General features: G+C 35.9%; 1 non-coding gene across 1 annotated transcript; it reads left to right on the forward strand.

The window, feature by feature from the left end:
- The first annotated feature begins 18366 nt into the window (after positions 1-18366).
- Positions 18367-18551, forward strand: LOC118595968. Its single transcript, XR_004946641.1, has one exon. It is a non-coding gene; the product is annotated as a U2 spliceosomal RNA (small nuclear RNA).
- The last annotated feature ends 547 nt before the right edge of the window (positions 18552-19098 follow it).

Genomic DNA, 19098 nt, shown 5'->3' on the forward strand with positions numbered 1-19098 from the left:
GAATCCTTCAATACAGTGGTCACAATAAGAAGTTAAATAAATATTGACAGAAATTGTAAATTATCCAGTATGGTGTATGAATTTTTTCCAGTCATAGGGATGAAACTGAAAACAAAACTTTTAAAACAGTAATTCATTTTCTAAAGGTTTTTCAAATTATAAATGGATTCATTGAGGGTGGCACCACAAAGACGTGAAATCTATGCTGTACTTTGAGGCAAAATCGAAGTTTTATTGGGTAAAAAGTTATGACAAAGGAATGAGCATTTGGGGATTACCTAGAAATTACAAGTGTACCTTATTTATTACAGGAGTCATTGATTGGAGATGAAGTTAGCAAATTTTATGTTTACTCAATATACTGGTTGTGGATAAAACAGTTGAAAGTGTGTGTGTGTGTGTGTGTGTGTGTGTGTGTGTGTGTGTGTGTGTGTAGAAAAGTCAAGAGAAAACTCAAGCATAGGACTTGAAAAAGGAAAGACAGAATGTGAATGTATCTACTATGAATAATACAAGTTCTCAAAAATTTATGGAATAAAAAAGAAAGAATCCCAACTGTCTATGCTTCTGAAACAATGGAGAGAGAAAAATTTAAGAAAGTTGAAAAAATAGCATTAATGATTCTGACAAAATCAAAGAAGTTGAGGATGAAAAGAACATTAGTTTTAACAAATGGAAGCAGGCATTTTGAACATACTCTCCTAGAGATAAGGACAATTTACAAGGCAATGGATTGCTTAATGAATTAATACTGCTTGGAGTATGTTATTGTGAAGGAGATGTTGGAAATATAATAAACAGCTAAGAATGTCAGTTGAAAATACTTCAATTGCTTTATCAAATTAGAAATATCTATTCAGTTTTATAGCACTGTAAGACCATGATTTGCATTGTGATTAAGCTAAATGGATTTACTGGCATTAATATCTTTTTTAAATTCTAGGACATTTCAATGACATTTTTAGATTTATGCTGCTTATAACACTGGCTTTCTTTTTTTCCTGGTTGTTGTTTGTTTAATATAACATGAGTCTGTAATATGTCATAGTTATTTATAGAGTTTGGCATATTGTCTTATGTCCAGAAACTTTTGGAAGTCTTTCAAATTTAAAATAAGACAGTGTCAAAGACATATAGAGGTTAGATGAACTTATAGTTTTTTGACACTAAAGCAAAACAACACAAAGATAACTTCAAAGAAATACATCACAATCATATCAGAAAGAGATTTGTACAAGTGGGATCATTAATTAGTTAAGAAGCATGTTTACAAGTTGAGTAATACATATTTTATTATTATTGCAAAAAAACTGTTGGAAATTTGGTGAAAAGTTCATAAAATAGTTTAAGGTTATAATAGGAGAAATTAATATTATTTATATTTCTGAAGAAAAGATGCTTCTGGAGTGGTATGATAGTACATAGTTTATCAACATTAAAAAAATACTATCCATTCAAAATTTTCTGGTTATTTTAAGGCCTAAAGTTTTCAGATAAAATATCTTATTTTAACATAACAAAATAAAATATAATAAGATAAAGCAAAAATATATCATGTCCATGTTGGAGAAGGCAAACCAATAGAAGAAAACCCAAGAGGAGGCACAAGATACAGATATAGATGAAGAGAACCATTCATTTGCACACTCACGAATCCCATAAAAATACTAAACAGCAAGGAAGCCATAATATATATGCTGAGGACCTGATACATACCTATGTGAGCCCTGTGCCTGTTGCTTGTACCTGTGAGTTCTTATGAGCTTTTCTCACGTTGATATTGAAGGCCTTGTTTTCTTGGTGTCTTCTAATCTCTCTAATTCTTACACCCTTTCTGCCTCCTCTTCCTCAGGATCTCCTAATTCTTGACGGGCTTTGATGTGAACATCCCATTTAGAGCTGAATGTTCAGAGATCCCACACTCTCTATATAAAGTCTGGCTATAGGTCTCTGTATATGTTCCCATCTGCTGCCGGAAGAAGCTTCTGGGGGGTAAATAAACGAGGGATGGTCAGAAGTTATTTTATCACTGTTTCTTTTTCTCTCTCTCTCTTTCTTATTTTTTAAGACCAATAGTGTTTGGTTTTGCCTTAGGTCCCTGCATTATCTAGTCTCTAGTTCTTGGGCACCCAAGCAGTGTTGGGTAAGGTTTAAATTTGTAGAGTAGGCCTAAAGTCAAATTAGCATTGGTTGGTCACTCCCACAAGCTTTATGCCACCATTGGCATAGCATATCCTTTAGATAGGACACCAAAGCATATAAAAGGTTTTGTGGCTGGCTTGATGTTGATGTTTCTCCTTTCATAACATATAGAACACCTTCCTGTACCAAAGACACTATAATGTAGCTGCTAAAATTCTATATAGCAACCAGCTCAAATTCTCAGTATTCAATGATTTTTGTACCTGTTGTCTTCAGCAATGGGGCTGTGCAATCTGTTTGTGGAGAGCCACCTAGAACAGTGACAATAGTCTGGGTTGTTTGAGGATTTTCATAGGACACTTTTGGTCAACATCTCAATTAGGTGTAACCCAGTCTTGGTATTGGGGCTTCATTTGACGACAAGAGATGGCCAGCTAAGACTCTGTCTCCCCCATGATTTGGTGATTAAAATGAGATCACCTTCATATATGTACATATTATAGAAAGTTTCTACTGTGAAAGATTTCTATAATACCCTCAGATGCCTCTTAATTTTAGCTGTCTTTTCTCAATTAGTTCCCACATCCCCATCTCCCCTATCATTCCAACCCTAACTCTCCTATTCCACCTTAACCCATTTATATATAATTATATATTTTATTTTCCTTTCCAAAGGATATATTTCTGTACCCTCTAGTGGTTCTATGATTATTTATCAATGACTTAATGGGCAATATCCTCACATTGTTGTAGTATATGTTAAAATGTCTTACATTTGTTTATTATGTGGAACATTTGTTTTAATGATGCAAAGATTTATTGCATTCTTTTATATTGCATTTGTTTAATTCTGTGAAACAGTGTTACTTTGCCTATTGAAAATACCTGATTGGTCTTATAAAGAACTGAAACATCCAAAGGCAAGGCAGGAGAAAGACAGGCAGGTGCTGTGAAACAAGATTTTTGTACATTATGAACATGTATTATTCTCATTGTCTCACAAGAAGCTGGTTGGCCAATACCTGGGCAAGAAGAGAAAAGTCATCAGCCAGATCGAGAATAAGTTAGATACAAAATGAGACAGAGGTAAAAGCCACAAGCTTAGATTAGTAGAAATGGGTTGTGTTGTAAGAGCTAGTTAGTAACAAGCCTGAGCTTTTGGCCAAATATTTATAATGTATATAAAGCCTCTGAGTGATTATTTGGGAGGAAGCAGTCTGGCCAGAGAAATGTCTGACTACAGGCAGAGCTTGCAGGCAGACAGAATAAATAGCATGAAAAATCTGGAAGAAACAGAAGGAGGAACAATAGAAAAGGGAGAGGAGGACACCAGGGGCCAGCCACACCACCACACATCCACACCGCCACACATCCACACAGCCATCCACAGAGCAAGAGTAAAAGTTAGATTACAGAAAAGGGAAAAGCCCAGAGGCAAAAGGTAGATGGAGCAATTTAAGTTAAGGAAAGCTGACTAGAAACAATTCAAGCTAAGACTGGGCATTTATAAGTAAGACTAAGACTCTGTGTGTGTCTTTATTTGGGAGTTGGGTACTGGGTCCCCCAAAAAAGCAAAGAGCCAAAAGCAAACAAAGAAACAAACAACAAACAACATTTTGCCATTCCAATGTGGCCCCATATTTCCATGTAGGACTTAAGAAAGCTTAAAAATATCAGTAAAAAAAGAAAAAAAAAAGACAGCGCTACTTTAAGAGATGCTACCATAGGGCATCGCCAAATAGAAAGGACAAGCTAAGTAAAAAATTGCTTGTGGTACTGGAGGTACCAGTAACCTACAGCTCGTGGTGATATTTTATTTGGGCTTTAAAAAAGTTTGCCTGGAGAGCAGAGGAAATAGCAAGCCATTTTAAGTAAACATAGAAATCAGGAAGTGGTAGCATATGTCCTTAATCCAATCACTTAACAGACAGGGTTTCTCTGTGTAGTTTTGGTGCCTGTCTTGGATCTTGCTCTGTAGACCAGGCTGGCCTCAAACTCACAGAGGTCTGCCTGGCTCTGCCTCCTGAGTGCTGGGATTAAAGGCGTGTGCCACTGCTTCCCGGCAAATATTTTCATTAATTTTACAAAATACAAATACACTAGATATTGTAACTGTAATTCTTGCTTGATAATTGTTCTATTATATGTAATTTTACTATGCTGAAGTTAAAACCTTCCTTTGAAATAGAAAGAAAGGGGGAAACGTTGGGTGATGGTGCTATGTATCTGTGAATGTGTTGCTCTGAGTGGTTGATAAATGCAATGCTGATTGGCCTGTAGCCAGGCAGGAAGTATAGGTTAGATAAGCAGATAAGGAGAGTTCTGAGAAGAGGAAGGCTGAGTCAGGAGGCACCAGCCTGCCGTCCAGTGAGCAGCATATAATGGCACGCAGGTAAAGTCATGGAAAATGTGGTGACATATAGATTATCAGAAATGGGCTGAGTTTAAGTGTAATAGCTAGTCAGTAGTAAGCCTGAGCTAATGGCTGAGTAATTTTAATTAATATAAGCAACGAACTATACCATATAAGTGAATATATACCATATTTTCCCCTCTGTGTTTGTGATATCTCACTCAGTATGAGTGTTTCCTAATTCTATCCATTTGACTGCAATTTTTTGATGTCATTTTTAACAACCAAATAATACTCCATTGTGTGTAAATATACCAAATTTTCTTTCCCACTCTTCTGTTGAGAGAAATCTAGGTTGTTTCCAATTGATTACTATAATGAATAAAGCAGTAATGAGTATGCTTGAGCAAGTTTCTCTTTGGTATGAAGAAATGTCCTTTGGGTATATGTGCAATTGTGATATAGTTAGATAGAGAGCTAGAACAATTCCTGTCTTCCTGAGAAACTGCTACACTGATTTCCAAAATGGCTGTACAAGTTAGAACACCTATCAACAATGGATGAGTGTTCCCCTTAGTCCACATCCTCACCAGCATGACCTGCGACTTGTTTATTGTCACTAGCCATTCTTACAGGTATAAAATGAAATCTCAAAGTAATTTTGATTTCTAGGTAGCCTCCCTGGAGTTATACCTGTAAGAATGGCTAGTGACAATAAACAAGTCGCAGGTCATGCTTGGTGAGGATGTGGACTAAGGGGAACACTCATCCATTGTTGATAGGAGTTCCAACTTGTACAGCCATTTGGAAATCAATGTAGCAGTTTCTCAGGAATTATGAACCAAAGGCTGAGGAGCCCCCAGCTGGATCAGGTCCTCTGGATAAGTGGGACAATTGAATAGCTTGAACTGTTTGGGAGGCACCCAGGCAGTGGGACCTGGACCTGTCCTTAGAGCATGAGCTGGCTGTTTGGAACCTGGGGCCTACACAGGGACACTTTGCTCAGCCTGGAAGGAGGGGACTGGACCTGCCTGTACTGAATCTGCCAGGTTTAAATGAATCCTCAGGGGAGTCTTGGCCCTGGAAGAGATGGGAATGGAGGAGATGGGATGGGGGAAAGGTGGGGATGGGGATGGGAGGGGGGAGGACAGGGGAACCCATGGCTGATGTGTAAAATTAAAACACAAATATAATAAATAACAAAAAAAGTAATTTTGATTTATATTTCCATGATGGCTTAGGAGGTTAAACATTTCTCTAACCCTTTCTCAGCTACTTTAGTTTACTCTATTAAGAATTCTGTTTAGATCTGCACCTCATTTTAAAATTAGATTATTTTTTCTTGAGTTTTTTGAGTTCTTTATATATTTTGGAAATTAGTCCTTTATCAGATGTGGTGTCAGCAAAAATTCTTTCCTATTCTGTGTAATTGCCACTTTGTTCAAATGTTGGTGTCCTTTGATATGTATAAGAGTCTCAGTTTCATGAGGTCTCATTCATTAACTGTCGGTATTTGTATCTGCACTAATGATATGCTCCTTAGAAAGTCTTTTCAGTGCCAGTAAGTTCTTTGTGCCAATTGAGGTCTTTAATTCATTCAGAGTTGAGTTTTGGGCAGGGTGTTAAGTATAGATCTATTTTCATTCTTCTACATGCAAACATCCAGTTTGACAAGCACCATTTTTTAAGGATGCTGTCTTTTCCTTTTTATTTGCATGTATGCCTATATGACAGAAGAGACCATCAGACAGAATAAGGTATCAGGTCCCCATTATACATAATTGTGAGCCATCGTGTGGTTGATGGGAATTGAAGAGCAGCTGGTGCTCTTAATCACTGAGCCATCTCTCCAGCCCCAAAGATGTTGTCTTTTATCCAGTGCATGTTTCTGCATACGTCTGTAATTCAGTTTCACTGACAGACAGTCTGTTCTTATGCCAATACCATGCTGTTTATCTTACCATAGCTTTGTAGTACAACTTAATATCAGGGATGATGAAACTTCCAGACGCTCTTTTATTACTCAATATTGTTTAGCTATCCTGGTTTTTGTTTTTGTTTTTGACTGTATGTGTGAGTGTGTGTGTGTTTTCATGAGGCCAAAAGATGTCTTTTAAAGGTCTGTGAAGAATGGTATTGAAATTTTTGTGGGAATTGCATCATGAAAAAATATTTACTTCTGAAAGTTTGTTCAAAAGGCCAAAGGTGTGATTGACAGGAGCCTCAAATCAGCTTTAAAGAGCATACCTTTAAAGTCTCCTTTTTTTTATAACTGTGTGAGAGAAATTTCTTCTTCTTAAGTAATTCATTCAAAGGTATTTTCTTTTTCCTTTTCTTTTCTTTAATTTTTTTTTTTTCCGAGACAAGGTTTCTCTTTGTATTTTTGGAGCCTGTTCTGGATCTTGCTCTGTAGAACATGCTGGCCTTGAACTCATAGTGATCTTCATAGCTCTGCCTCCCAAGTGCTGGGATTAAAGGCATGTGCCACTGCCACCTGGCTCAAATGTAATTTTTTACAGGAACCTGAAAATATAAAACAATGACATTCTCTGGAGATACTTATTTTCATGATTTCCTATAAACAACTACTTTACCTTTTATTTAAGGTTTTTAGATCAAATGAGTATCATTTATCAAATAGATAGGACTCACCCAAGAAACAAATCCACAGGAATGTCTCTGTGGGATTGTTTAAGTTAGCATAGCCTCTGGTTAAATTTAAGAGGCATTATCTTGTTTAGATATTTTGGATGGCAAGATCCACCTTAAGGGAGGATACATACATTCTTTCTCTCCTTTTTTTAGTATTTATTTTCCTTTCATATGTAGATGTGTACCTGTACCTGATTATTTAATATTTTTATAGATAGTTTCACTGTGGAATGTAAGGAAATTGCTCTATAGACCAGACTGGTTTTGAACTCAGAGAGATCTACCTTCCCCCATCTTGAGCGGTGGAATTAAAAGCAAGTGCCACCAGACTCTACTGTACCTGGTTAATTTTAGGCACATAATGGAATTTTGAAAACTTTACCTTAATTGCATTTCTTATTGTTATGGAATCTGTGATGATATGGTGTCATAAATCATACTCTTAATGTGAAGACAATTAACACCTTTTCCATGATTATCCAAAACCATGGCTGAAAGATTATAAAAGCTAGTCAAAACTAAATTTCTCTGCATTTTGGTCACTGGCATATTGAAATACTTGAAATAACAATAATTGTATAGGCATGGGCCACTTTAAATACTATAAAATATGTAAATTATAATAAATTGCTCAAATGAGTAAACTATCAAATCCACCATACAGAATTCTACATGCCATCTCCAATTTTGACCCGACTCTTGTGCAGGCATTGATGGCTATGCACAAGTGAGGAGAATAAGTGATCATAATGAGAATAAAGAACTGAAAGCTTAGCCCCTTTATAGATTTTGATAATTTATGCCTCTATGTGGCAAGTGCAGAATTTCAAAAATGAAATGAAATGTATTTGCCAAGGGGTTTGAGGTTATCATTTTTGCTTTAGTTAGTTGCAAATGTAAAATAAGAAGGTTAACAATTCTATAAAGCTGGGTTTGCCATATTTTAATGTGACTATAGAGCAGACATGGAGACAGGTTTGAAGTCAAACATTTCTAATAATACATCAGAGGATTGCCATGATATTGGTCTATGGGCTATGTAAAGAAACAAGCCCATACATTGTTATTTTTAAATTCAGCCAATCTACAATGTAAACTAACACACGAGAAGTGAGGAAAACCCAAAGCAGAACTGGGCAATTAAGATTCTTCCTGTCCTCTCTTGATTCCCAGCCTTTGGTAGACTACGTCTAAATCATACTGTGACATAGATGAGAGCTATGGACTCCAAATGCATATGTGAATGATGTGTCTGGATTCAGTCTGACCTCTACACATGTTTAAAATTAAAGTTACTGATGTGCATTCAACATTTCATTGTATGACATTCAAAAGCTTTTGATCAAAATATTTTGTATGGATATGCACGTTTATGCACATCAAGTGAACATAAACCAAATATATATTTAATGTGAAGTTATTACTGTTTTCTCTTAATATCCTTCATTGAAGACAAAATACAATAGTACTCTGAAGAAGTTTAAATTTATCTTTAAGGTATTACACAAATCCTTGCTAGAAGTTTGTCAGAGAATTGATAATACTTTTTTTAAGCAAGTAACTTACAATATGAAATTATTTAAATGTTATTCTTCTCAAAACTGGTTATTTTATTTATTTTGAAAAGTAAAATTTTGAAGTACAAATAATTTTAATTTTTAAGTGAGAAAATTCTTTTCACTACAGCTCAGTGGTTTGAAACAATAAGATTACTAACTTCAGGACAACAGGAGTCCACTTGACTTAATGGCGGGGGGGGGGGTTCGTAGGGAATACCTGGATTGTGGTACAAGGTAGCTAGTGATAATGTCAGACCAGATGTTTCCGCACTGTCTCTTCTTGAAACCAGGGATTTTAAAGCCATGTTGTTAGCTGGAACATGCACAAGCCTGACCCTCTTCCACACAATACACAGCTGGAGTGTCAAGGCAGAGCACTGCAAGATGATGAACCAAGCAGGCATTATGGTCTGGCCTTGAAAACCATCCAAGTTCATTTCTCCTTCAGTGTGATCATTAGAAATGTGGCCCTATGGCTATCTCACAATTGTCATGAGAAATAAATGAACTTTTTGATATGAATCTATGCTATTGCCTTGGGCAAATTTTAACTGAATTGCCTAAGAACCAAATCAGCTAGCATAATGAAATGTTGAATTTGAAATTAAGTTTCATGAAATCTCACTCTTTAAGCCATTATGTCATATTATATATAATATGAAATATAAAACAGCCCTTAGACCACTAACCAACATTAAAGGTAAAACAGATGGATGAAAGTTTATTACTCTGATGAGCATCTCAAATTATTATATTTAATATCTGATCCTGGTAAAAAAGAAAACTGGTCACAACAAATTTCTAGATATTATTATCTTCAGTATTAGGATATTTACTACAATTGGGGCTCCTTTATTCATTAGATCAGAAAGTCTTTGGTACAATAAAGTAATCTGCAAGACACAAAAACCAAAACATAAACACTAATTCAGCCACAATTTTTTTCTATCTAAAATCTCTTCTGCCTGGAAAATATGGTAAGGAAATGGTGGCACAAAGCTTGTGGGAGTAACCCATCAGTACCTGATTTGACACAAATCTCACTTCAGGAGATGGACATATACCTGAAACTGCTTGAGTGGCCAAAAACCACAGAGTACATAGTCCAGAGACTTAGGCTAAAACCAGATACTACTGATCTAAAAATAAAAAGTAAGAATAAATAACTGCTATATTCATAGATGGGTGCCTTATTTAGAGAGTCCTCCTCCTGTAGCAGATGGGAAGAAACCCAGAAACTCACAGCCTCACATTATGCTGAGACAGACCTTGGAACACTCATTTCTAAATGTGATGTATCCAGCAAATCTCTCCCACTCAGAGCTCAGGGAACTCGATTGAAGAGGAAGTGGAAGGATTGTGGGATCAGAGGCTAAAAGGAACACCAGGAGAACACAGCCCTCTAAATATACTGAGCAAGGCTCCTATGAACTCAGAGAGACTGAAGCAGCAGGCACAGGGCCAGAAAGACAGTCTGCCTCGGGTCTTCTGTGTATACATATGGCCTCCAGTTTAGTGCTTTTATGAGATTTCTGAGTGTACCAAAGAGAGAGTCTCTGATTCTTGTGCTTTCTCTTGAGCTCCTTTCCTTCTTTTGGTTTGCCTTGTCTAACTTTTATGTGATTTTTTTAAATCTCATATTGTATTTTATGTTTGTTGTTAGCATTTAGAATTCAGTCCTTTAATCCCAGCACTCGGGAGGCAGAGCCAGGCGGATATCTGCGAGTTCGAGGCCAGCCTGGTCTCCAAAGTGATTTCCAAGAAAGGCGCAAAGCTACACAGAGAAACCCTGTCTCAAAAAAAAAAAAAAAAAAAAAAAAAAAAAAAAAAAAAAAAAAAAAAAAACAAATAAATAAATAAATAAATAAATAAAATTAACAAAATAGAATTCAGTTATTTTCTAATGAGAGACAGAAAGGGATCAGTTGGGAGAGGAGGTGGGCAGTTATCAGGATGTGGTTTATGGGAAAATAATCTCTTTAATAAAAGAGAAGGAAAAAGAGGAACTTTTATATAGGATTAGGAACTTAACATTTAACTTGTCAAAAACATTCCCACATTTCCATATTTCCAGACGTTCTAAAGAAGTTAGAGTCATTTGTAAAAATAAAATATTTTAAAATAATGCCACTTGGCCTAAACCACCTTAAAAGAAAAAAATGGCAGCACAATCTTTGTCATTAGCTAAAGATTCAGGAGATGGATTTTATTCTTTAGTCCTTTGAGAATTTCATCTTGTGCACCACATTTTACAAATGAATATCAATATAGACTTAACTTTTCAGTATTAAAGTCACTGGAATTCTAGCTACTGATGCTGGATGACTATTTTTTAACCTTAATACATTTCCCAGAAAAACTGTGGAAAATATTGAAAAGGATGCCCTTTATATAGTAAACATTTAAATATGGTAGTTAAAAAGTGAGCCTTGGTTTAATAAAAATAAGATTTGAAAAAAAGCAACATGTTCCTATATAACACATAAGACTATGTTGCCTTTGACAGTGACCAAAAAAAATATTCAATAAACATTCAATAAAGCCTGAAACATCTTTTTAGAAACAAATGTTCAGCCTGAGAAAAGGTTATCTTCATCATAAAGGTCTTCCTTTTCATGTTTTCCATTCAGCATATTTTTACTATAGACTTTCCTTTCCCTCAGCTCCTCCCAGATTCTTCTACCTCATTACCCGCCCAACTTCACATTCTCCACTAACCAAAAACTACAAGAACAATGATCAAAAATCGTAACAGAGAGAAAGAAGAGGAGGAAAAGGAAGAGAAGAGAAGAAGGAGGAGGAGGAGGAAGAGGAGGAAGAGGAGGAGAAGGAGAAGAAGAAGAAGAAGAAGAAGAAGAAGAAGAAGAAGAAGAAGAAGAAGAAGAAGAAGAAGAAGAAGAAGAAGAAGAAAAGAAGAAGAAGAAGAAAAAGAAGAAGAAGAAGAAGAAGAAGAAGAAGAAGAAGAAGAAGAAAAGAAGAAGAAAAAGAAGATGAAGAAGAAGAAGAAGAAGAAGAAGAAGAAGAAGAAGAAGAAGAGGAAGAGGAGGAGGAGGAGGAGAAGAAGAAGAAGAAGAAGAAGAGGAGGAGAAGAAGAGGAGGAGGAGGAGAAGAAGAACAAGAAGAAGAAGAAGAAGAGGAGGAGGAGGAGGAGGAAGAGGAGGAAAAGGAGGAGGAGGAGGAGAAGGAGGAGGAGGAGGAACAAGAAGACCCAAGCAACAACATAAACCAAAACAACAACAACAACAAAAAGACAAAAAGTGCATGAGAAAATGTGGAGTCCATCTTATATAGGTCAATTACTTATGGGACTGGGGCCTGCCCTAGAGCTGTGGTTAGTATACCCAGTAAGATTCCGTTGGAGAAAACTCATTTTGCTTTTTACAACAGGTATCAATTGCATGAAACTTCTTGGTTAAGGGTGGGAATTTGTGTGTACCTTCCCTTTGCAGTGTTTGGATTGTCTAATTTGAACCTCTGCAGGTCTTATTTAAGCTGTCATGGTCTCTGTGAGGTCATAGGTATATAGGTCCAGCTGTTCCTCAAGGACACCGTTTCCACAGAGTCATCCACAACTAAGAGAAACCATTTTGGAGCAAGTGAGGTAACACAGAAGAAGCTTTAAAGGGCTCTAGACATGATAGAAGAGCAAGAATGTTGGGAAGAGAAAATCTTACAGGAAAGCTAAAGAAGAGTAGAAGCACAGATTCATTCAAAATGTGTGAGAATAACAAAGACATAATCACAGCATTTACAGGAAAGACAGAGGTTATGAGAGAGAGGGACAGGAAAGTAATGAATACACATCTATTAAAATGTAATAATTCAGTTATTCATTGGGCCACATGCTACACAAAAGCTGGGAGTTAGAGATAAATTTTTCCTCAAACACAGTGCTTCATTTTCACTATTAATCAAAAGTAGTGGGAAATCTATTAAAGTAGAAAAAAAGCACTAGTTATTTTAGAACTTCCTAAGAAATTCCCAGCCCAACACCACAAGATCAGCACAGGCCTCTAGGACCATTAGTATTCTGTACCTGAAACCTTGGAAGAGCAAGAAACTGTAAGACCTGGTTTCAGTCAATCACAGATTGTTTCTCTTCTTATTTCCTCAGCTTGTTCTGAAGTAATACGAAGGCATGACAGAATCAACTCAGGAAAGGAACATCATGATTCTGTCACTGACTGATACGCAGCCCTCTATACTGTTTGTACTGTAGTTTCCTTAGCTATAGAATTGTGATGGGTGGCATAAGTACAGACATCCGTTCCTTCTTACACAACATAGTTCTTAACATCAAAATTCATTTAGTGCTGACACACAATACCTTAAAAATATTAATTTATCTAAGTATAGTGGTTGTACCTAGGTGTACTATGAAGACCAAAAAGCAGTAACTTAAAATGGGGTCATAAATATTTCCTGCCTCCTGTCATCCAGCATTTAATTAACAAAGATGAATTGTTATATCATCTTCCCCTATTTTGTAGTTTTCTCATTAAGCAAAAATTCAAATTAACCTTCTTTAACCTATGTCAAATTGAAAATTTTAAGTTTCCTGAAATACATACTTTCTAGCCATTTTTTATAATCAGATATTAAGTGGTTATATAATATTACCAAAGCTGTATACAAAGTAACCATGGAAATCTTAATAGTGATAGGCATTAATAAAACTCTTCAATAAATCTGCTGTTCCAATTAATAACAAAAATGCATACAAATAAGCAAGACCAAGATGACAGTAAAATCCCAATACAAAACCAAGAGAAAACCCTGAAAAGCATGCAAGCACAATGAGAATTCACTTTATAACAGTAATTCATAAGGTGAACAGCAAAACTATGGCCAGGGAATAAATTCACAAGAAAATTCTGTCCCTTTAGGGATGAAGTAGAAGCAGGAAAGCTTTAGCATGGTAGATCTATTCCACAAGTGAATATATCATATTTCCTACAAGAAAGTCGGTACTTCTATTGTGAGTGATAGAAGCGTGAGAGATATGTGACCACATGACAAATGAGCATGAAAACCTGTAAATAAACATGACATTAGTTAATGATGGAAATATGGCATTTCTCAAGAGCTCAAGGTGGGGAAAGGCAACAATTGGGTAGACTTGTTTAAGAAGGTTTGTATGACTGATTTAGTTTGTTGAAGATTGTTCAGAGTTTTTTTGTTAGACACTTTTTATGAAGGATTAATAGCTGTGGACTATTTATACAGTACTGATACTTGATTCTCCTTGAGAGGTGTTTTAATAAGGTTATATCAGCAAGTCAATAAGCAAGAGATGGTGTTAGATGTTCTGTAGGCAGAATAAATTTTTATCATTGCTTTCAGTTTATAAACAAATCATTTAAAATATCCTTTTCTTTTCTTTCTTTCTTTCTTTCTTTCTTTCTTTCTTTCTTTCTTTCTTTCTCTCTCCTTCCTTCCTTCCTTCCTTCCTTCCTTCCTTCCTTCCTTCCTTCCTTCCTTCCTTCCTTCCTTCCTTCCTTTTGTGCATAATGTGTGTTTTTGTGTAGGTATGCAATGACCCACATGTAGATGTAAGAGGATAGATAACTCGTGGAGGTTGGTTCTCTTTTTTCCCCAAGTGGATCTATATTGGAATAATTTCCAATGGGCTTACAATTGATTCTCTTTTAGGTTATTTTTGCATAAAGAAATCTATTGGTTGTTTAATACTCTCAAACTTGAACTGTGAGTATTTGTTAACATGTCCATTCATTTGATGTCTTATGCTGTCTTGAATTATTTTATAAAATACTGTGTTTGGAAAATGACAAAAATCTCATTATGATTCTCCTAAATGATCATATTTTATAGTTATTTTCCCTCCAGGAAGGTAGCATATTCTTAGAAATACATTGGGAAAAGCTTCTAGCCATGTTCTATCAGTTCTGTGTAATTGACTTTCTTTTTGGTACTACATCTTCTAAGACTGATACTATTGGAATTAAATGTTTTGAGTGCAATTTTTTCTTCTGACCTGGCTTACATAGCCAATTGCCTGCTTCATAAAGAATACAAGTCATACAGCTTGATGTGCCTGAGTTGAGGACAGGGAACAAGTATACCAGCATGTCAAACACTACTTATCTCAATGTTTTAAAGATGTGGCTACAACACCTGAAACTTATGCTTTATTCTTAATTCTCTAGTAGGATTCTCTCAATGGCATGCCTTGATTTCCATGAGAACATCACTTTGCATTCCCTTTATGTTTCCTTCCTTTGCTCCTTCCTTTTTTCCTTCCTTTTTTTTATTTATCTCTTTGCTTTTTCCTCAGTCCTCTCTCTCTCTCTCTCTCTTTCTTTGTTCATTATTTTGTAACTGGAAAAGTTGATTGTAGGGGCACAGAGGGACTTATATTCACAGATAAACACTAAGGAAACCAGGAATGTTAAACAGGTAGAGCTGTCTCTTCAAAGAAAGAAATGTATAACTATTTTTCCGTCATGAAGTCTAGGAATGAATATGTTTAGTAGCCTGGTGACCTTTGTAGCCATCAGTTGCCAGTGGTTTAGAACATAACCTCTGGCTTCATTTGGGTCATACCAGTCAACAAAACAATCTTTTTGTATCAGAGAATATCTGGCTATTCCTAGGCTCTTAAAAAGAAATCTATAAGGCATAGAAGTTGCTCATATGTTCTATGTGCAAATAACAGGGCACAGAATAGAATCCACCTGCATCCATATTCATAGGGCTTCCCATGAGATCCCTGGAAATGATTTTTCATAACATTATTTATTCTTTAAATGTATTTATAGCCCTTGAAATTCTACCTCTAACCATACCCTTCACTCTGGTAAATAACTGCTTTTTGGATAGACTTATTTTTATGAAATTGCTAATTATACTGTCCTTCCTACAGACTATAGAGGTTTATGTGGGATAGGCAATATTACACCCATTTTATCAGTAAGTTTTTGTACTCTATCTATAGAATTAAGAGATCTCACTGTAAAAAAGAATGTGATGATGATGATAATGATGTGTGTGTGTGTGTGTGTGTGTGTGTGTGTGTGTGTGTGTGTCTACTGGATCCTGTAATGGTTGCAGCCATAATGGCTTATCTATTGCCAATCCCAGGAATGATTACTGGAATAAAAAAAAAAGGTCTCAATGATGACCTGTATGATTATTAAAATTACTTATATTACAGCAAAATATTAGCAGAAGTTAATCAAGGGCTAGGTGCATTGAGGAGCACAGTTTTACAAAGTAGAGATATCATAGATTACTTTTTGCTAAAGCGTAATCTTGGTTGTCAATAATTTCATGGTACATGTTGCTTTAATATGTCAGATATTTCTCATACTAATTGTGGTCAATGCTGTGATTTGAACAATGAGATAAACAAAATCATAGAAGGGACCTTTGACCATCACAGTTTCAATGGCTTTCCCCTTTACTAGTCCTGGTAGATATTCTTATAATTCTCTCATGTTTGCCTATATTAATTAGACTAGCCATGCAGGTAGTGCATTCAACCATGATCTCTATTACAGCCAACATTTTTACTTTAAAATGAAATATAGAAAGAATAAAGGACACAGAAGTTTCTGTACTCACAGATAGCACTAGGGAAATCAGGAATGTTTAACATGTAGGATTGTCTCTTCAAAGGAAGAAATATATCAACTGGTTTCAGTCCAGAAGGCTGTAAAAGGCTGTGGTTAATAGCCTGGTGACTTGTGTGTTATCTGTACAACTGAAACCACACCAGATCAACCCTCAGACCCTTAAGATGTCAAAGGCAGTCAATCTATAGAATCTGTCGTTATTGAAGATGGATTAATAAAGCCTTGAACTTTATTGTGCACACAAGATTGAGTCAATTATTACCAGGGAACTTCTTTTTTTTTTTTCTAAGTTGTGCTGTACTTTACTATGTCTAAATTAAGCTTCCCAGTGTCAGACTCTTGAAGTTTAAATCAACTCTAGCTACTTGCATTCAACCAGACTTCCTTTGTGCTGCACACAGATCAACACTCTGATGGCCATGGTATTTTCAGAGACCTACAAAGTTGCTAATAATGTGTTTACTCCAAGACCTGCTAGCACATGCATAAAGGCTTCTCACGTAAAGGAAATTCTATGTTTGCTGAACAATCAAAGTCTTGCATTGTGGAAGCTTAAGTACATTCATGCCATTCTTTTGCTTGTAATTATTCAGTTACAAAGCCTATGCCAAGTGCAGTATTCAACAAACTTGTTATTGTCTGGTGACTAGATGCTAGTCATGGACACAGTGTTGCAAGTACAAAAGGAAGAATGAGATATGCTCCATGTACCATGAATAAATGCATGATGGGAGCATAATCCATGGCTGTTGAAGTTCTCATTATGACCACCATTGCATTTCCCCTGACTAATTTTCACCCAGTGAGCACACTGTGGTCTAATATGGTATTTCTAATGACACCAAACTTATTTCAGATTTATGGGACTTCAGTTATGTAATATTCTTCCTCACCATTTACAGACCTCTTATTTTTCTTCTAAGTTCAGTGGATATATTTTAAAACCATAGTCTCTTGTTCTTTTCATCCTATTTTATGTCATTTAAGGAAATGAAAACATTTCTTTCAAGTCTATTTTTGAGTTAACACAAAACAATACTTAGTATGTCAGTCTGTGATAATTATTTTTGTCATGGAAACCTTGACTACAGGAAAAACTGGAAAGAAAAAGGGACACACATACATATAGAAAAGCTAGGGTCAAGTGGGCTCTGATGGAGTGGCACCATTAACAACACAATCCATCACCACAGCACATTATTTTGTATAGCAGAGGGGAGGAGTTAGCAAGTATCAGTAGGAAGTATCTGTGGGCAAGCAGTCTAAGGCTGTAGTTACTTAGGAGGCAGAAGCTGCAGTTGCTATTCTTTCCTCACAAACATTTTAATCTGGTCTAGAGGAAGTCTTTGCCAGTTCCGAGCCTGACTGGTATGGGGAAAGTGTTGTCAGTTTCCCATAGGTTTGAGGCGTTGGTTGTAGAAATGACCATGCTCATGCCAGCAATATTTTTTCACCCAGACATTCATCTATTCTTTGTCTGTTTACTCAAGGCTTCCTTGATTCCCCACAATACCTACCATGTATTGCTGTAGAATATTAATTTAAGGTGGGTTAGTTTATGCTGTGGAACATTTGTTTAATTTGTTTAAATTAACATTTTTTAAAGATGATTTGCATTCTCTTATGTTACATTTGTTTGACTCTTGAAGTTGTGTCTGTACCAGTCTAAAATACCCGATGGTCTAATAAAGAGATGAATGGCCAATAGTGAGGCAGGAGAAAGGATAGGAAAGAGCAAGAGAATGAGAAGAGAATGCTAGGGGCCAGCCACCCAGCAACACAGCAAGCCATGGAGTAAGAGTGAAAGTAAGATATACAGAAGTAAGAAAAGGAAAAAGCCAAGAGGCAAAGGGTAGATGGGATAATTCAAAGATAAGAAAAGCTGGCAAGAAATAAGCCAAATTAAGGCTGGACATTTATGAGAAAGAATGAGTTTCCATGTGTGATTTATGGGAGCTGGATGGCAGGACCCCAAAGAGCCAAAAGAGCAAAAGAGCAAAACAACCAACAACAATGTATAGTAGTTTATACCTGTATAATTTGCACAAAATTACGTGTAATAATGATCAATTCACAGCCTTTTGGCCACAACCAAGTATGGTATTTGTTCTTTTTAGTTTAATATTTGATGTCGTCTGAGGGCAATATATTAAATGGAATTGGGGGGCTGGGATTTGGAATAGGGACCTGCTTCATGCATTCGGTCCATGGACCTGGTATTGCAGTACTGGCATGATCATAGCATCAAAATATTTTCCATAATAAATAAAAGTGAAAAAATTTAGATTTGCCCACAAGTCTCAGTGATCTTTCTAACTCTTTCCACACAAGCACAATACTTACAGGATGTGTGGTTATGCCCAAATATTTATGTGGGTGCTGAAAATTTGAATGCAGGTCCTTAAGCTTCCAGATCAAATGCCCTTACATGCCAAACCATCTTCCTAGCCTTCACTATACCATATTTTAAAGAATGATTAGTTAGCTTCATTGTATTCTTAGGACAAAGGAGTTTAAGTTGCATGTAGAAAAACATGACCAGCTTGAAGATAAGTTAAAAGGTTAAAAAAATAAGTAAAAAATTATACTCTTTTTTCTAAACATATTTATATAAATTGTTTATTTGCAACAATTTGCTTATAATGTTGGTTGTATTGAATGAAGTTCAACTTGGGCCACTCATCGGCTTCATAGGCAAGAAACAGCTCATGCTCAGTTTAATTTTAGAAAGTATCCTACAAAAGTTACATTTTTGATATTTTCTTGAATCCAAAGATATTTTGTATCTGTGTGTTGG

The sequence above is a fragment of the Onychomys torridus genome, chromosome 14 (genome assembly GCF_903995425.1).
Source record: "Onychomys torridus chromosome 14, mOncTor1.1, whole genome shotgun sequence".
Lineage (NCBI taxonomy): Eukaryota > Metazoa > Chordata > Mammalia > Rodentia > Cricetidae > Onychomys > Onychomys torridus.